Here is a 20,102-nt window from a genome sequence, read left to right on the forward strand (position 1 = left end):
TTCTAGAAGAGCACTTAAGTGTTTCCGTGCGGACCTGCAACTGCAGCTCCTTGTGATCTTGGGCAAGTCACTTAACCCTCCATTGCCTAAGGTACAAAAAAAATTAGGATTTTGAGCCCTCCAGGGACAGTAAAATACGCAGAGTGCCTGAATGTAACTCACCTTGAGCTACTAGTGAAAAAGGTGTGAGCAAATCCAATTTTTTTTTAAAAAGGGGTGTTCCCTTAAAATGCACGAAGACTTATAGAATAGTGTGGATCCATGCCCAACTCTCGCACTGGAATTTAATACAATTTCAGTTGGTGTAACTCTTCATGACCAAACCGTTCAGAACCAATTTTTTCCGATACTGAATCTTGAGAATCATTTACTAGTAAGAATCATGGTAGAGTTATTAGAAATCTGTTTACGTTAGGATTTCCTACTCTTCGTAAAGTAAAGGGTCTACGGTTTTTGCAGTGTTCATGAACTTATCAGTTGGAACTCCCTTCCTTCTTCTCGTAGGCAAATAGAACACTATTTCGAGTTTCGAAAATTATTAAAGACTTTCCTTTTTTAAAAATATCTTTCTTAGCTTATAGAGGTTTAGTTTTTTTCCCTGTTATCGTTTTGTGCAACTATCTGGAATATGCTCCTTTTCTTGACGTTACCCGCTTAGAACTTGTTGTTTGTAGTAGGCTATAAGACTAACGAAATGTAACTGAATCCAGTTGTATGCGTGCAGAATAATTTATAGGTGCCTAATTTCTTTTATAGAATAGATGCACTTTAGAGTATCACTCCCACAGACGCTCATAAAAACAGACACAAGATAAAGTGGTTTGTTCTAGACCACTCAGGGTCCGTGTGACTGTAGCATCAAGGTCTGAGCACCTATCAGAGCTCTTCTAGATCTTCACTCACTGCTAAACCAGATGACTTCATCTGCTTCCACCAAAGACCCCCCCAAAGCAACAATTGGGAATGACGGGAGGAGATTTCTTCCCAAGGAGGAGAGTTGTGATGCACACACATTGCGCAAGTGGCCTGTCAAACCACCATGTATGTGGTACTACTCTTAAACTCCTCCCCTCTCTTGCCCCTTCCCCCTCTCTATTAATTATAAAGTAGATGGGAACATTTTAGCACATGAGTAATTCTGAACCCCAAACTGTGCCGGGTTAAGGGAATTCTAGCAAACGTACCCGGGTGTATATATTTACAGTGTGAGAACACCATATCTGAAGCATTTCACCCTCACCATCAATTTGCTTTTTCATCCGTTTCTGGAACAGGTCTTATGCATGGCCAAAACGCAGATATTTTAACATAATAAATTGTATTGCTCTTTCCACGTTTGTTGGAGGGATAGCTTTCCCCCTCCCCCATTTTGCTTAATATTGAAATAAGGGGCCATTTAAATCATGCTGTGGAAAAATGTAATCTTCCAACCTCATCCCAAAGCTCCAATCCAAATGCTCTAAATATAAGTCTAGTAAACTACAGTAAAATTCTTTTTTTTTTTTTTTTTGGGGGGGGGGGGGGGGAAGAGCAGTGCCAAAACAAAGGCATGATGGAACAATCTAGAATCAGATTGGCTAAAACCACTCCAGCCACACTAAGCTCAGGCTCCCCAAAGCCTATCCTGGAGATCTCAGTCAGTTGAGTTTTCAGCATATCTGCATAAGATCAGTCTGCATATTCTGGGATTCCTACGTATGCAAATTTATGTCATGCATATTTATTGTAGGTATCCTCAGAACTCCACTGCCTGTGGGGTCTCCGGGACAGGTCTGGGATGCCCTACTGTAAGCAGAAGGTCACAGGGTGGAACTCACCGAGTCGGGCAGAGCAGCAGGGAGAGAGAGAGAGGCGTCGTTGAAGGCTGGTTCCCTGCGCCTGGTCAGTCTTCGAAACCCTCTCGCATCCCAGTGTCCCTTGTAGGGCTTCCCAGTGCAAATCTCGTTCCCCTTTCCTTGAAGCCTCGCAGAATCGCAGGGCTCAGCATCGAGCAGTTTGTAGCCAGAGCCTAGGCACCAGAGTTTCACCAGGAAGCTTAAAAGACAAAGGAAAATAAAATGAAATCAATACAAAACACACACAACTAAGTAAATAAAACCACTTTATTTTCTAGAAACTTGGCAAGCATTAGAAGACTTGAGTGCACTGTAGCAGATACCAGTGCAACCACCCTTTCTGCTGCCAGAGTGCAATGCAACCAAACATTCTCATGCATACTGCAGAAGTCTGATCGCTAATGCAGCAGATACAGAGAAGGGGAGGGAGAAAGAGAGGAGATTTTGCCTATTTTATTTTTCAATCACCCTTCTGTGTTTTCCTCCACTAGCTGATCACAAGGCTGCAAGGATAAAGGTTCCTTAGCATCCCAGCCTTGTTTCAATGCATCCCAAGATCTGGATGATTAATTACATAGAATGATAGAGAACAGAAGAGCCCTTCCATCCTTAGATATAAAATTCCTTCCAGGCTCCCAGGTGGCGATAGGATCAGCTCCCATCCATCAGCAGCTTTCAAACCACAAACAGGCAGCAACGCTTAATGACTTTGTGCAGTCTCATCCGATTCTAAAAGGAGACACCACCCCCATTTCTTTCTCTGAAGTCCACCAATGTGAAAAAAAAAGTCCTCGACCAATGAAGACATACAAGAAAGTGGCAGTTTCAGTTCTGTAATCATTTATACCCCCCAAATTATAAAGTACATAAGTAATGCCACACTGGGAAAAGACCAAGGGTCCATCGAGCCCAGCATCCTGTCCACGACACCGACCAATCCAGGCCAAGGGCACCTGGCAAGCTTCCCAAACGTACAAACATTCTATACATGTTATTCCCGGAATTGTGGATTTTTCCCAAGTCCATTTAGTAGCGGTTTATGGACTTGTCCTTTAGGAAACAGTCTAACCCCTTTTTAAACTCTGCCAAGCTAACCGCCTTCACCACGTTCTCCGGCAACGAATTCCAGAGTTTAATTACACGTTGGGTGAAGAAAAATTTTCTCCGATTTGTTTTAAATTTACTACACTGTAGTTTCATCGCATGCCCCCTAGTCCTAGTATTTTTGGAAAGCGTGAACAGATGCTTCACATCCACTTCACTCATTATTTTATATACCTCTATCATGTCTCCCCTCAGCCGTCTCTTCTCCAAGCTGTATAGCCCTAGCCTCCTTAGTCTTTCTTCATAGGGAAGTCGTCCCATCCCCGCTATCATTTTAGTCGCCCTTCGCCGCACCCATGTATGTTTACTAAAAGCAGTAGCCACAGGATTCATCCATGAGAGAATTTCCCCCATTTAGAAGGCATGGTGGCTCACCAGAATTTGGTCTTCTCTCATCTCGGGGGGGGGGGGGGGTCATCCTACCCCATCCCCACTGATTTCTTTCTGTTCTCCTTCAGTTGGAGACATGTCCCTACAAGGTTTGCCCTCCTCTGAAAAGGTATCTACTGGAAATGTAACTACAACTCCCTTCATCTTGTTTTGGTATTGTACCTATTCCTCAAACTGTTTCATACCCTACTTTTTCTAGACTAACAAACAGGTCTCTCTTTTAGATGTCTGGCGAATAGTGACAAGAACTGATAAGCGTACGATGTCTACAATTCTTCAATTATTTCAATTTTCCAAGGAAATTGTGGAGAAATGAGTGGAGATTGAGCGTGGGAGGTCATCTGTAGATAATCATTTAAAGCAATGTGAGTTACAGCAGATAGAATTTCAGGCAACAACTGTTTCTGCTACTAAAAAAATAATTTGTTGATACACATTACTCAGAAATTTGAGATTTTTGAATTTTACTACTACTAATCATTTCTATAGTGCTACCAGATGTACACAGCACTGTATATATCCAGGTACTTTCTCTGTCCCTAGTGGGCTCACAATCCAAGGTGTTTTTTGTACCTGGGACAATGGAGGATTAAGTGATTTGCCCAGGATCACAAGGAGCTGCCGTTAGAATTGAACCCAGTTCCCCAAGATCTCAGCTCATGTCACTAAGCATTAGGCCAACAGGTGTTCGAGGATTCCCTTGGCTTAAATGCCTTTCTTTTTTTTTTCGAGTCCTCAAAGGATGATACTGGGCTACACTGTTGGTTACGCTTTCTACGAAGCAGGAAGAATTATTTTCATACGAAAACTTCGTGGCCAGCCCACCCAGGTGTTCTGGGTTGTGTCACAGGCCACACAACTTAGGAGAAAAGAATTTCTTCAAAGTCGAACCATTGATCAGGGTGTAAGGAAGAGCCTGGATTAGGAATGTAAGCTTTCACTCAACTGAGCAGATCCAGTAGTTCCTTTGAGGCCAAGGTGGTTGGCGATATCAGAATTGTGTGATGCAGCAGGAAGCACAGAACTTCCTGACATGGTAGAAGTAGGCCACTGCCAATGCTCCCCCCCCCCCCCCCCACACTGAATTCTACAACAGCAACGAGACTTGACTCAGTGTCATTCCTGGAAGACATAGTAACATCTAGAGTTGATGGTGGTCCTCTGGTAGACAGAAGGCCTCGTTTGAAGGTTGGACAATCTCCAACTGTGGAGCTACCCCCTGTTGCCTCTTTTTCAACCTACAGATATTACTCTGGATTCTCTATGGCGTGCTCTGGACGCCCTCTATAAGATAAGCTATAACTTTGTTCAAAAGTCTATGGTAAACTTGCCTAACAAACTTCAGAAGCTTGAAGAGTAGTTGGATACCAAGACCTCTAAGGCTGCAGAGAAAGGATATGAAGTTTCACAGGCTAAAACCTGTTCAGGCTACAAGGTCTCATGATAAATTGCTTACTCAGCAAAAGATTAAGGATTTGCAAGTTCAGACATCAAATATCATTTTCAATTTTCCACAAATGATGTCTTGTACTCCAAGAGATCTATTTCTGAAGGAGGTAATTGATTACCACCTCTGCATAAGATAAATTTGCTAGATTCTGTTCAGAGACAGGTTGACAGACAAGGTGAGCACTCTGTGGTAGACCTGACAGCTATCCTTGAGAGTCCTGTGGATGAGATTCCGAGCTGAAAAACCTTTAAAAGCTTTCTCACATTTCCTCCAAGATAAAGAAGCTTTATTACTTTTGTACTGGGGCTTCCTTTACGGGGCAGGGGGTGAATACAGATATTTCTGGATGTTTCAAAATGGACACAAGATGGAAGGAAGAAGTTTCTTTGCTTCTGTCAGCAAGCAATATTGATTGGGGCAAACCTTCATTTAAGATGTCCTTGTAAATGCATTATTCTTTCCGAAAATAGGACTTGCATGTCCTGTTAACCATCTCAATTGCAGGTGTTTTTATTTTCGGGGGGGGGGGGGGGGATGCTAAGGGGGTTCCCAACGACAGACAGCCACTAAAGGGGCCCTTTTACTAAGCTGCGGTAAAAGCCTGCGTTGGCGCACCCTTACACGGTCTTTCCTGTGCACCAAGGCCATTGTTTTTACTGTAGCTGAAAAATGGGCAATTTTCTATTTCTGAATTAAATTGCCATCTAATGTTGCCATTAACACACAGCCATTAAAAAAAAATAAACCATGAGCACTTATTAATGCCTAGTTTGTAGGAAGTAAGGACTTGCATGCTAATCCTACGCTAATCAGTTAACGTGTAGTAATAATGTAGATGCACTGATTAGGGCAGAAGTTATTTATTTGTTACATTTATCCCACATTTTCCCACCTATTTGCAGGCTCAATGTGGCTTACAAAGTATCGTAAAGGTGTTCGCCTAGTCTGGTAGAGAAACAAGTGCAAGGTGATGTTGTGGTCGGATAAAGGTACACGTGTTTCGGGTACAGTGGGGATCGAAGGGAAGAAGGTTATATAGTGTCCATTACGAGCTTTGGTTTTGCTGTGTTGCAAAAGGTAGACATTTGTGTTGGGTCAGTGGAATGTTCACTCTCCACCCCCCCCCCCCCCCCCCCCCACATATGCCCCCTGCACTAAAATTAAAAATATATTTTAGCGTGGGGTTTGTGCGTACAGATTCAAAAATTACTACAGAACACCTGAGCGTGTCCCACGGTAAGCCATTCAAGGGGAAAGGAAAGGAGAAGGGATTTGATATACTGGCTTTCTCTGGTACAGTTAAAGCAGCTACTATTGTTCAGTAATAAGAGTGTATATAACCAAAAATAAGAACCTCTTTCTTCTAATTTGCAAAGTACTATTAAGACACTATATTCCTATGGAATACAAAAAAGTAAGAAAGGGAAAAACCCTCAGCACCTACGCCTCCAACCAACAAACATTAACAGGGTAGAAAGGACTTAAAATGGATCAAATTCTCTTCATCAGCATAAAAAAACCCTTTCATCCAAAATTTTGTTATAACTCCAAGGAATGTTCAAATTTAATGGAGCCACCCAAAACTGTGGCAAACAAAAGAAAAAAAGCAAACACTTGGCTTTTGACTTAATTGACGATTCAAGCATGTATATATATATATATATATAAAGTCAATCACACCCACTGTGGCCAGAGTTTTGCTATAATCAGCTGTCTCAAGGAATGAACAACCAATCAGTTAGAGCACAAACCGTCTTAATAGTACAGTTAAAGCAGTTTACATATTATATACAGGTATTTGATATACATTATGGTCAAAATTCTTCCACTAAACTGCATTACTGGAAAATGATGCACATTACTGACATAACTGAGCCTAGTACACAGACTAAGTTTGTACCTGAGATGGAGAAAGGTGAAGCAACTTGCTCGAGGTCATAAACATCAATGCGAGAAATGCTATATTAACCCAGGCTTCTCTTGGTCCGCGGCTCACTTCTCTAACTAGTAAGCCACACCTCGACTCCGATCGCCTTGATCTCTTCCTACCAAAGTCTCCAGTACTCTAAGCTCTGATCTTCTGGGAAATCTCTCCGTCAGCTCCAACCACAGCTCAGAAAAGCAGTCAGGATTAACAAGATCTCCCCTGCAGCAAACTGAAGTAAGAGTCTCCCTCCACCTGAACAAGATCCTTGGAGAAACAGGTGCTAAAGCTCTAATTTCCCAAAATCTCCTGCTGCTCTCAGCCCCATGACCTTCTGTGAGAGTCAGTCACTGCAGTGTAGTATGCCATGACCCAGTAAACACCCACACGTTCATCCAAATAAAAATTTTAAAATTATTTTAAAGCATAGGCCCATTTATTTTACTTTTAAAGAGATCCATCCAAGCTGAGGCATCATTATACAGTCCTGAAAAGCTTATAACCATTCAGTAAGTTCTTGTGGAACAGCACCATATAGGTCTTTAGAGTGTACATCTCAAAGGAGATCTGAATGGGTATTTACCTACGGGAGAGAAAAAAAAAATCTCTTAAGATAACAGGCCCCAGCCCTCTGCAGGGGTAAAGAGGCAGCACTGGAGACAGGTGACTGGAGATTTCTACTTTAACTGCCTGCGTGTTCGTTCCCTTACTTTATGACACATGTTTTGTAGGATATGGGTTTGCTGTGGCACCGGGGACAGATCCCCACCCATGCCCGGGGGCCCAAAGGTCGGGAGGGGGGAGGCTCTTCTTATCATCAAGGTGGGCTTTGAGTAGCAGCCTACCTGTACACGCCGGTGGTTGTGTTTTTCAGGAACACGATAAATCTACAAACTCTGCTGAAACCCTGACTTATATATCATATAATAATGTTTGTGTCAATATTCTAACACACTAATAGTAACGTGACCAAGCAAAATATTTCCTTTTCTTTCATCTACCAATATCTACATAGACTATGTTTCATACTCTTTGCAACCTACTTCAGCTTACATCATTTTTCGTTGACATTTTGTCAGTTGTTGTTGATACTGTTATTGTTAAATGAATCATAAGTCTTGATGTGTCTAAACACAAACTTTGAAAAAAAAAAAGATAAGAATTAGAATTGTTAATATCTCTTTTGGATTTATATTTTTGTCAGTGGATTGCGGCCAGGACCCCCGACTGGCAACAGATCAGGCAAGAGACAAGTCATAGTAACATAGTAGATGACGGCAGAAAAAGACCTGCACGGTCCATCCAGTCTGCCCAACAAGATAACTCATATTTGCTGCTTTTTGTGTATACCCTACTTTGATTTGTACCTGTGCTCTTCAGGGCACAGACCATATAAGTCTGCCCCAGCGCTATCCCCGCCTCCCAACCACCAGCCCCGCCTCCCACCACCAGCTCTGGCACAGACCGTATAAGTCTGGCCAGCACTATCCTCACCTCCCAACCACCAGCCCCGCCGCCCAACCACCGGCTCTGGCACAGACCGTACAAGTCTGCCCAGCACTATCCCCGCCTCCCAACCACCAGCCCTGCCTCCCAACCACCAGCCCCGCCTCCCAACCACCAGCTCTGGCACAGACCGTATAAGTCTGCCCAGCACTATCCTCACCTCCCAACCACCAGCCCTGCCTCCCAACCACCGGCTCTGGCACAGACCGTACAAGTCTGTCCAGCACTATCCCCGCCTCCCAACCACCAGTCCCGCTTCCCACCACCGGCTCTGGCACAGACCGTACAAGTCTGTCCAGCACTATCCCTGCCTCCCAACCACCAGCCCCGCCTGTGGAAGAGGTAGAAAAGTTAATGCCAGTGGCTGCAGCAGGGATGGGCGATACGAGTACGAAACAGCTGCAGGCAATGGGGATTGGGGCCTTGAATCCTGAGTCCAAGGTGAGACTCTGATAGAAGAAAACAAGGTAACCAGCTCTTACTGGTATGAAACCACAACTGATTCTGCTTTGTGAGAGGACATAAATGATGTCAGAACAGTGCTGATCGCCAGAGGGCCGGAAAGCTTCCACGACCGATGTCCCAGTTACCCAGCCTCAACTAGGAACTGTGGGCTCGGGAGCAAGTGACATGTACTTATTAACGAGCTGCTACACGGTAGCTTGCTCAATGGGCAAGTAGTACCAAAGGAGTGGGCCATTTATTCGCCATCAATTGGCAATGCATTTCGTTTTGCATATAAACTGGTTTTCGACCAAACCACATGCCTTTGTTACCAGCTTTGACGACTGGAAGCATCAAGAACGTATGAGAGAACATGAGAGGAGCGAGGAGCACATGAGCTGCAATGACGTTCTGGAGCTACTGTGGTTTTGAAGAGTGGTGGCAGTGGTAATAAAGGTTTTTGGCTGAGAGTGGACTGGCTTTTAGTGGTGATGTAGGGTTGCTAAAGAATGGAAATTATCTGAGGATTCTGGAGTTACTGTCTGTGTTCAACCCATTTTTGAAAGACAGCATCAAGAAATTTGGTCGGCAGGTCCACGACAGTGTTTCATATCAGTCATCAACCTTCTGTTAATGAATTCATTGAGCTCATGGGTAACAAAACAAAGCAGAAGATACAGAAGAGCTGCAAAAGGCAAAGCATTTTTCCGTGATTGCTGACTCAACACCTGACTTGGCTCACAATCAGTTAACATTTCGTTTTCAGATCTGTGAACAGCAATGGTAAAGCTGCAGAATGATTCGTCAAATTCCAACCAAATCTACTGACACTTTGGAGACAATCTGGCAGACTGTGTTGGGTTAATGATAAAAGATTTGGGGATAGATCTACAGAACTGACACGGCCAGATGCACATTAATGCTAGTAATATGTCTGGAGCCTACAATGGATTGCAAGTACACCTCAAAAGAAAGTATCCTTTGATCCATTATATCCCTTGTGCTGCACATTCACTGAACTCAGTTGGCGTGAACAGTATTGATGCATGCAACACAACAGTTCGTAACTACGTTGACCTGATGCAAGCTCTCTAGGTGTTTGAATCTTCTTCCACCTATCACTGGAACAGGGTGTTTGCAAATGCTGATTTGTTCATCACTCTTACGCCAAAATCTCTGTCAACCACACGACCTAGCGCTTGGGCAGATTCTGCCAAAGCCCTTTGGAATGACAACAGCATTATAACGTTGGCATTCCAGGCTATTTCAGAAGATGTAGCTGAAAAGTGAGACATGCAGAGAAAAGCTGATGGATTCTGTGCACAGCTGGCCACCCTAGAAATGGCTTTCATGGCAAATTTCTGGCACACCATTTCAGCTTGATTCAATACAACATCCATTACTCCAGAAAGGAGACGCTGATCTTGCCATGGGTGTTAGGAGCCTTCAAGTCGCTGCTGATTTTCCTGGATGACAAAGAAATTTGTTCAACAGCTATGAATACAAAGCTCTAGATGTGCTTGGTGTTAGTCGATCCTGCAAAATGGACATTCATCGAAAACAAAAACACAAGTGCTTTGCTGATTAAACTGATGATGAAGATTCAGACTTACTCTCGAAGGCAAGGGAACGTTTCAGATAGAGACATTTAATGCTTAGTCAACAATCTCAGGCTGTCTTGATGCTTATGAGCATCTGTGTATGCTGTTCAGAGTCTTCTCCTTCGATCATCCACAAGGCCAAGCACCTGCATTTGATCTGAACAGCAGCCAGGACGATAAATTGATTCAGCAGAGAGCATTCGTCACTGAATGTCGTGGACAGGAATGAGATGACAGAATGCTGCCACAGAAATTCATGGATACTTTGAATATATGAGATACAATATATTTTTCCTAACATCTATACAGCTCCAAAACTGATTTCAGCTTTACCAGTGACAAATTGTGAGGGACAGTGGTCATTCTCACTTACAGGACTGGTAAAAAATGAGTTGCATACAAGGATGAAACGGAAACAACCAAATTCACTTTCACCTATGTCAATTGGAAGTGAACTTTCTAAACAGACTGATGACATGGTAGATGAGTTTTCACAGAGAAAAGAAAAAAGCCTCTGTGAAGATACTGTACTCTAACTAAGCCATGTGTCTACGAGTGCAATAGGCCTATTATTAATCTACTAGTAAAAAAGGCCCGTTTCTGTGTGAAATGAAACGGGCGCTAGCAAGGGCTCCCCCCTCCCTCCGTTGCTGTCTCCCTCTCTCCCGAGTCCCACGCCCTCCTTTCCTGCCCTCCAGGCCGTCCTCCCTCACCTCTCCCACTCCCCTGTAACTCACCACTTTGTCCGGCGTTCCGGTGGCAGACGGAGAGGGGTGAGTGGAGGGTGGGAGCGGCGTTGACGGCGATTGTTGCGGGGCCATTTGTGGAGGGGTGGTTGGAGGTTAGCTGGGCCTTTGTGGTCACTGTAGGGTTCGTCGGTTGAAGCCATCTCTCTCTGGCCATGTCTCCGCCCTCGACGTCATAACGTTAGACGTGAGGACGGGGCTAGGAAACACGGGCAGAGATGGCTTCGTTTGGGCACGTCCTCGGGCGGTTTTCTTTGTTTGGCAGTCTGCAACGATTCGTTGGAAGGGGAGGAGTAGGGAAATCCTTCCTGTTCGTTCTTTTTCGTTTTTTTGTAATTGTTCCACCCTCGACGTCATCACGTGTGACGCGAGGGCGGGGCATGGAGACATGGTCAGTGTTGTGGCTTCACCACCATGAACTTACGAACCAGTGTCTGAGTGCCTGCAGTGACGTCAGTGTCTTCAGAACGTTGAGGGTGAGTTTTATTACAGTAGATTAGACAGCAATTACTAATCACATGTACAACAGCCCGTGAACTATATCCTTGATGTTATACACATATTTAACTTGAAAACACGACTTGATGTTAAACACATACTTGTATACATTTAAAACACTTGCCCAGTCGCCTGTTTATCGTGTTCCTTGTGTGATGGATTCTTGGCAGTTGCAACTGGGAAGTGGGAGGGAGAGGCCCTATTTGCTAGCTGGCCCAGGGGTCCAAAAAGTTGGCATGGCAGGGGAAAAAAAATCCCACAGGGAGCTTCTCTTGCAAAATATGTTTTGCAAGCGCCCACAGGTCTGCAAGATTAGGAGGAAGGTGAAAATAGCTATATCACAGTTTGTGTTACTTCTGTGAAGTGAAAAGTTTTAATTAAAATATAAATTATAAAGAGATTTAAAAGAATGTTGTGATACAGGTAGAGTTAATTGGCTACTCTTTCAGCATAAATCGGTACTATTTTGCATTATTGAGTAGTTGGTGCTTCAAATTGGTCTCTAGTAGCACAGTCGAAAGCAAAGTTGATCACCTTGTTATGCGCTGTGCAGCTCGGGGGGGGGGGGGAGGAGGGAGGAAGACATCTTGACTGGTAAAGTTGAATACTGCCCCTCACCCTTAAGAAAAGTCCCTCTCTAACTAGCCTGGGCCACCTTAAGAGCACTGCACGGTTGCCAGGTGGGCGGTTTTCCTGCCCAATTGGGCGGTTTTCCATGACCCGCTGCAGGAAATTTTTGCCCGCTGCGGGTTGCGGTTTTTTGGGGGGTTTTTTGCGGTTTTTCGGGCCACGGAGGGGGGGGGGCTAGTGACGTTTTGGGCGGGGTTGATGACATTTTGGGCGGGGCTGTTTTGGGCGGGTCGATGACGGAGGAGGCGGGGCCGATGACGGTGGGGGCGGAGTCGATGACGGCGGGGGTGGAACTTTTTGGGCGGGTTTGGGGACCAGGTACCTGGCAACACTGATCCCGCCCCAGGAGAAAGTGAGCCTGAAGAGGTGGAATCAATACCTGGGTCAGGCTGAGGGTAAGGAGGCTCAGGGACTTGAAAGCCTTGCTGAGGTCTAGCTGGGGCTAGACCTGAGTTTCAGAAGAACTTACAGGCTGTGTTTGAGGCGGGGCAGCCCCACCAACCACGGACTGCTTGCCCTGCTAGCCAGAGGCCTACTCAAAGACTGTTACTAAACAGGTCCCAGGGCTCAGGTGAATAAAACATTTATTTTCACATTTATATACCTTGTCTGGCTTTGTTAGTCCCAAATCCAACCCCAAAACCCTCGCCTGGGGTCTCACATTTGTGAATAAACACTTTGGACTTGGTGATTACTATCATCACATTTCAAGATCTTATATATTTCTGGACTGGAATATCAACGACGGTGAGAGCAATGATGGCTGTTTGAGTACTTCTAGTTTCTCTCTTTATTGAGTTTCAGCAACATTCACTGAGCACCTTCCACTTTTTATAATCATAAGTACATAAGTAATGCCACACTGGGAAAAGACCAAGGGTCCATCGAGCCCAGCATCCTGTCCACGACAGCGGCCAGTCCAGGCCAAGGGCACCTGGCAAGCTTCCCAAACGTACATAAGTAATGCCACACTGGGAAAAGACCAAGGGTCCATCGAACCCAGCATCCTGTCCACGACAGCGGCCAGTCCAGGCCAAGGGCACCTGGCAAGCTTCCCAAACATACAAACATTCTATACATGTTATTCCTGGAATTGTGGATTTTTCCCAAGTCCATTTAGTAGTGGTTTATGGACTTGTCCTTTAGGAAACCGTCCAACCCCTTTTTAAACTCTGCCAAGCTAACCGCTTTCACCACGTTCTCCGGCAACGAATTCCAGAGTTTAATTACGTATTGGGTGAAGAAACATTTTCTCCGATTTGTTTTAAATTTACTACACTGTAGTTTCATCGCATGCCCCCTAGTCCTAGTATTTTTGGAAAGCGTGAACCGACGCTTCACATCCACCTGTTCCACTCCACTCATTATTTTATATACCTCTATCTAATCATTTTTTATAATTGTGTAATTTTCTTTAAAGGTTACTACATTTCTCATTTATTTAGATTTTGCTCACACCTTTTTCAGTAGTAGCTCAAGGTGAGTTACATTGTTATATATGTATTTTAATCAATGATATTGTCTTATAACATGGACAGCTTTAGGGCAGCTCTTTATCAGGCCTTCACGCAGGTGTCACATGGAGGCATTTAGCGCATGACTTTATAACAGACAGCTAAAGCCATCTGAGTTCGAAACAAAAGAGCTTTCCTAACGGAAAACAGACACCCATGCTATGTTCTAAGAAATTTATCAATACTGAGAAAAAAAAAAGAATTTAAAAAGGAAGGAAACCCAGCAACCGAGCCAAAACAATAAACACACTTTTATCAAACTATTATCCATCAGTAGCAAAGAACAGCAGGAATCTCCATTACCAAAAGATTTACCAAAGCACCAAAAGCATTTAACACAGAATAGGCAGCCAATGGTGTGTATTTGAAGAGACAATGCATGAAGATTTGTTTTGTTTTCAACTCAATGGGCGTCCTTTTCCAAAAACAATTACTACAGCATCTGCACTTAAAGGCGGGTACAGAGTCTTTTAAAAATTGCTGCAGACACGCACAGACCTTCCATTTAAAACTGTGCAAAAATTGGTGGGGGGAGGCTGTGTACGAAAGTGGGCAGTTGCAAAACTGGTCTGTTAAAGGCTTAGCACCAACAAGAAGTTTATAAAGAGAAGTTGGGGGTGACAAAAGGAAACAAGGAATTTCAGAATAAACATGATGGCAGAGGGAAAGGTCATGTAAATATAGTAAACCACCTAAACTCACTAAAGCTACAAATTACACTGGCTTCCTGTGCAAGAGCGTATAACTTTCTAAATCTGTACCCTAGTCCACAAGATTCTCTACGGAACAGCCCCAGCGTACATGGATGCCCTTGTCCACCTACCACCAAGAAACTCACTCAGAACTGCCCGTTCTTATTTAAACCTCCATTACCCTGCGTGTTCAAAACTGAAGTATAAAACCATGATTACGGCAGAAAAAGACTTGCAAGGTCCATCCAGTCTGCCCAAGAAGATAAATTCATATGTGCTACTTTTTTATTTGTACTGTCCTCTTCAGTGCACAGACCGTATAAGTCTGGCCAGCCGTATCCCCGCCTCCCAACTACCAACCCCGCCTCCCAACCACCAGCTCTGGCACAGACCCTTTAAGTCTGTCCAGCCCTATCCCCGCCTCCCACCACCAGCTCTGGCACAGACCGTATAAGTCTGCCCAGCACTATCCTCGCCTCCCAACTACCAGTCCCGCCTCCCACCACCAGCTCTGGCACAGACCATATAAGTCTGCCCAGCACTATCCCTGCCTCCCACCACCGGCTCTGGCACAGACCGTATAAGTCTGCCCAGCACTATCCCCGCCACCCAGCCACCAGCCCCGGCACAGACCATATAAGTCTGCCCAGCACTAGTCCCGCCTCCCAACCACCAGCCCCAGCACAGACCGTATAAGTCATATGCTTCCACCTTTTCATACGTCAGTACTCACTTGTGGAATGCACTACCTAAATCAGTGAAAACGGTTCAGGATCATCTGATTTTTAGGAAGTCACTTAAGACCTGCTTGTTTGAGCAAGCGTACCCCGCAGATACTGGCCAACCTCACTGATCTCAGGACACTAACCCATTTCTTTCTCCTTGCCTCTCTGCCCTTGCCTATCCCTTACCATTTATTGTGCTCACCTATTTGTAATTTCAATGTTGTAAGCCACTTTGAGCCTGCCAGCGGTGGGAAATTGTGGGATATAAGTGCTGTAAAATAAATAAATAAGCAAGTACATGGAAAGCTATGTGCACAAATGCTCGTAGTCTAAGTAAAAAGGTTCAAGACTTGCAAGCCCTGATGTTTGAAGAAAACTTGGATATTGTTGCTATTACGGAGACGTGGTTCAATGATTCCCATGATTGTGATGTGACCGTACCGGGCTATAATCTTTTTAGGAAGGATAGAGAGAGCCGAAGAGGTGGAGGAGTGGCTCTGTATGTGAGAGACAATATCAGAGCGGCTGAAATGCGGGGAACCTGGGGAAAGGAAGAAGCTTTATGGATCGTCCTGGAAAGAGAAGACGGAACCTGTATCCATACGGGGGTTATCTACAGACCTCCTGCACAAATGGAGAACTTAATCAGGGATCTGATAGAAGATATTCAAAAGACCGGTGTAAAAGGGGAGGCGCCACTGTTGGGAGATTTCAATTTGTCTGACGTGGATTGGAACGTCCCGTCATCAGAAAGAAGTAGGGAGATTGTGGATGCCTGTCAAAGTGCCTTGCTCAGACAAATGGTGACGGAACCCAAGAGGGAAGGGTTGATGCTGGATCTAGTGCTCACTAATGAAGGTAGTGTTTCCTATATCCTGGTGGGTGCCCACCTGTGTAATAGTATGGTTTGATATAAGGGCGAAGGCAGAGTGCAGACGCACAAAACTCAAAGTACTGGATTTCAGATGTACTGATTTTGATAAAATGGGGGAATACCTGAAGAAGGAGCTGTTGGTGTGGGAAGGCGTAGGAGAAGTGGAAAAACAGTGGTCCAAGCTAAAGGCTGCTCTAAATATGGCGACTGATCTTTTTGTGAAGAAAGTAAAACAAAAACAAGAAAAGCAGTAGCTGAAAAAAAAAAAAAAAAAAAAGAGCAAAAGAGGCTTTGTTCAAGAAATACAAAAGAACGTAACGAGAGGCTCCCGGAAAAGATTATCGGATTAAACTCATAGAAGCGAAGAGGGAAATACGGCTAGCGAAAGCGCGAGCGGAAGAAAAAATGGCTAAAGATGTAAAGAGAGGTGACAAAACCTTTTTCAGATATATTGCAGAAAGGAGAAGAGATAGGAATGAAATTGCAAGACTGAAAGATAATGAGAATGGCTATGTGGAGAGCGATGAAGATAAAGCGAACGTGCTAAACAATTATTTCTCTTCGGTGTTCACGGAGGAAAATCCTGGAGAAGGACCGCGGTCAGCTGCCAAGGGAACGTCTGGGAATGGAGTGGATACTGCGCCATTTACAGAAGAAAGAGTTTATAAACAGCTTGAGAATCTGAAGATGGACAAAGCTATGGGGCCGGATGGGATACATCCCAGGATACTGAGGGAGCTCAGAGAGGTCCTGGCAGGACCTCTTAAAGATTTATTTAATAGATCTTTACAGACGGGAGAGGTTCCGCGGACTGGAGATGAGCAGATATGGTCCCTCTTCACAAAAGTGGAGACAGAGAAGAAGTGGGAAACTACAGACCGGTAAGTCTCACGTCGGTGGTAGGAAAAATAATGGAGTCGCTGCTGAAAGAAAAGATAGTTAACTTTCTAGAAGCCGACGGGTTACAGGACCCGAGGCAACATGGCTTTACCAAAGGAAAATCCTGCCAAACGAATCTTATTGACTTCTTTGACTGGGTGACCAAAGAACTGGATGAAGGATGTACGCTAGATGTAATCTACTTGGACTTCAGCAAAGCCTTTGATACGGTCCCCCACAGAAACCTCGTAAATAAGCTAAAAGGGTTGAAATTAGGACCGAAAGTGGCGAACTGGTTGACCGACAGGTGGCAGAAGGTGGTGGTAAATGGAATCCGCTTGGAGCAAAGAAAGGTGAGCAGTGGAGTTCCTCAGGGGTCGGTGCTGGGGCCTATTATTATGTTTAATATATTTGTGGGAGATATTGCTGAAGGGTTGGAAGGAAAGGTGTGCCTTTTTGCGGATGACACAAAAATAGCCAATAGAGTGTATAACCTGGAGGGATTAGAAACGATGAGAAGGGATCTCCGAACCTTAGAAGAATGGTCGAGGGTCTGGCAGTTAAAGTTTAATGCCAAGAAGTGTAGAGTGATGCACTTCGGGTGCAGAAACCCGAAAGAGAGATACCGAATAGGAGGGGAGAAATTAATAAGCTCAACTCAGGAGAGAGACCTTGGGGTGTTGGTGTCTGAGGATCTGAAGGTGAAGAAGCAATGTGACAAGGCGACAGCCGTGGCCAGAAGGATGCTAGGCTGCGTAGAGAGGGGCATAACCAGCAGAAGAAAGGAAGTGTTGATGCCCCTCTACAAGTCATTGGTGAGGCCCCACTTGGAGTATTGTGTTCAGTTTTGGAGGCCGTACCTTGCTAAAGATGTAAAAAGACTGGAAGTGGTGCAAAGAAAAGCTACAAAAACGGTATGGGATTTGTGTTGCAAACTGTACGAGGAGAGACTTGCTGACCTGAACGTGTATACCTTGGAGGAAAGGAGAAACATGGGTGACATGATACAGACGTTCAAATATTTGAAAGGTATTAATCTGCAAACGAACCTTTTCCGGAGACGGGAAGGCGGTAGAACTAGAGGACATGAATTGAGGTTAAAGGGGGGCAGACTCAGGACTAATGTCAGGAAGTATTTTTTCACGGAGAGGGTGGTGGATATGTGGAATGCCCTCCCGCGGGAGGTGGTGGAGATGAAAACGGTAATGGAATTCAAACATGCGTGGGATAAACACAAAGGAATCCTTTTTAGAAAGAATGGTTCCACAGAATCTTAGCGGAGATTGGGTGGCGATGCCGGTAATTGGGAAACAATACAGGAACTGGGCAGACTTCTACGGTCTACGCCCTGATCGTGACTGAATAGATAGGGATGGGCTGGAGTATACATTGTAAGGGGCTTCAATGTTAGCTTCAGAACTTAGTACAAGAATAGTGCTGGGCAGACTTCTACAGTCTGTGCCCTGAGAAAGGCAAGGACAAATTAAACTCGGGTATACATATAAAGTATCTTGTTGGGCAGACTGGATGGACCGTACAGGTCTTTATCTGCCGTCATTTACTATGTAAGTTTCATAAGCCCCCCTTCCAATATGTTTGCCACACAAATAATTCAACCGACAGCGAGAAAACCTGCGAGTCGTGTTACAACAACCCAGCAATACAACAGAAGGTCATGTGATAAACTACAATCCAAATATAGTATCTTGGAACACGCATGTCTTGCTACCACTTATGATGGTCATTTTTCCCTGCACCGTGTGATACAGCAAGATGCTCTCAGCTCTCTTTTCCTAATCTGGGATTTATTTATCTTTTTAAGTTTTACCGATTTCAGGATATATCTAACAGATACGCATTAGATGCAGCTACCTTTACAGAAAGAAACAAAACACAAAGTCCACACTTACTGTTCACTAATGCATCATACATTCACCTCTGAACTCTCATTCCCGTATTATCACATCACTCATACCTTTACTCACAGAAAGATATATACCATATGCCTTCATGCCTTTTTATCGCCCTCTAAGCTCCCATTGTTTCCTTCCAAAGTTGCAATGTCTATGTTCCATTATTACATTCCTTAACGACACCTCAATTGTTTCGCATAACTCTGCACAATGTAATCCATAACTATCTGTAACAAATTGTATTTCCAACATTCAACTCATATTGTAAGCCACACTGAACCCACAAAAAGGTGGGAAAATGTGGGATACAAATGCAATAAATAAATAAATACCTACCTTCTGTGTATATTCATTAAGGATAACCTGATCTGTTGGCAGCCATTGAGGGTTGGGAGGGAATACCATTGTCCGATACAACCTTCAGTAACATCACTTTGCCGCTACCCACATCACACTCTTTTACCACCTTAACTATCACATATGAACTCCCCCCCCCCCCCACCCCTCCAAGATCTCTCCTGCTTGGAACATATCACTATCTTATCCTCACCCACCTCATCACATAACACTCCTCTGGATTTCTGCCCTTCAAAAACATAGAACAATGTAGTTTCTATTGAAACTAAACTGCTGAGCACGCTACCCTTCCGCAAGATTTCGACTGAGTTTTAAAAAAAGATCTCCATCCCCAGGGTATCCCACTCTGTTTGCAGGTCTTAATGTCTCTTTAAGAAATAGGCCACATCACTCGAAAAGATATGGAACAGAACCAGCCTGGAACCGACCTCTTCTCGCCCCCTACCATTTGCTGTCAATTACTTAATCAACTTCGAAGCCAGTCCACCACCTTGGGCGGGTTCTTTACCAACTGGGATGCTCCTTTTATTTCAGAGCCTCCTACACAGGACAGTTTCAAATCTTCCCAAAAACCAAGGACACCACACATCTCTGCCCCATTTAAAGGTAATCAATAGAAATAAAACATGGAAAAGAAAATAAAATGATATCTTTTTTATTGGACATAACGTAATACATTTCTTGATTAGTTTTCGAAGGTTGCCCTTCTTCGTCAGATCGGAAATAAGCAAATATTGGTAGATGAGAGTACATATCAACCAACATTTGCTTATTTCCGATCTGACGAAGAAGGGCAACCTTCGAAAACTAATCAAGAAATGTATTACGTTATGTCCAATAAAAAAAGGTATCATCTTATTTTCTTTTCCATGTTTTATTTCTATTGATTACCTTCAAAAGTGGACTAACATGGCTACCACACCTCTCTGCCCCATTTAAGAAATCGATCAAATCTGCATGAGATAATGGGGGGGGGGGGGGGGGGGCGGGTGAGACTGTGGTAATGGAACGGTCTTTCCC

At 44.2% G+C, this 20,102-nt stretch overlaps 1 protein-coding gene and 1 long non-coding RNA gene across 4 annotated transcripts in view; one reads left to right on the forward strand and one right to left on the reverse strand.

Annotated features, from left to right (window-relative positions):
• LOC115458422 (SLAM family member 5-like) overlaps nucleotides 1-20,102 on the forward strand; it is a 276,484-nt gene that overhangs the window by 134,770 nt on the left and 121,612 nt on the right. The window lies entirely within an intron of this gene.
• Nucleotides 1-20,102, reverse strand: part of LOC115458424 — an 86,380-nt gene that overhangs the window by 6,439 nt on the left and 59,839 nt on the right. The window contains exon 2 of the long non-coding RNA XR_003940058.1: nucleotides 1,818-2,034. This is a non-coding gene — a long non-coding RNA (uncharacterized LOC115458424). The remainder of the gene's footprint in view (nucleotides 1-1,817; nucleotides 2,035-20,102) is intronic.

This window comes from Microcaecilia unicolor, chromosome 14 (genome assembly GCF_901765095.1).
Source record: "Microcaecilia unicolor chromosome 14, aMicUni1.1, whole genome shotgun sequence".
NCBI classification, from domain to species: domain Eukaryota; kingdom Metazoa; phylum Chordata; class Amphibia; order Gymnophiona; family Siphonopidae; genus Microcaecilia; species Microcaecilia unicolor.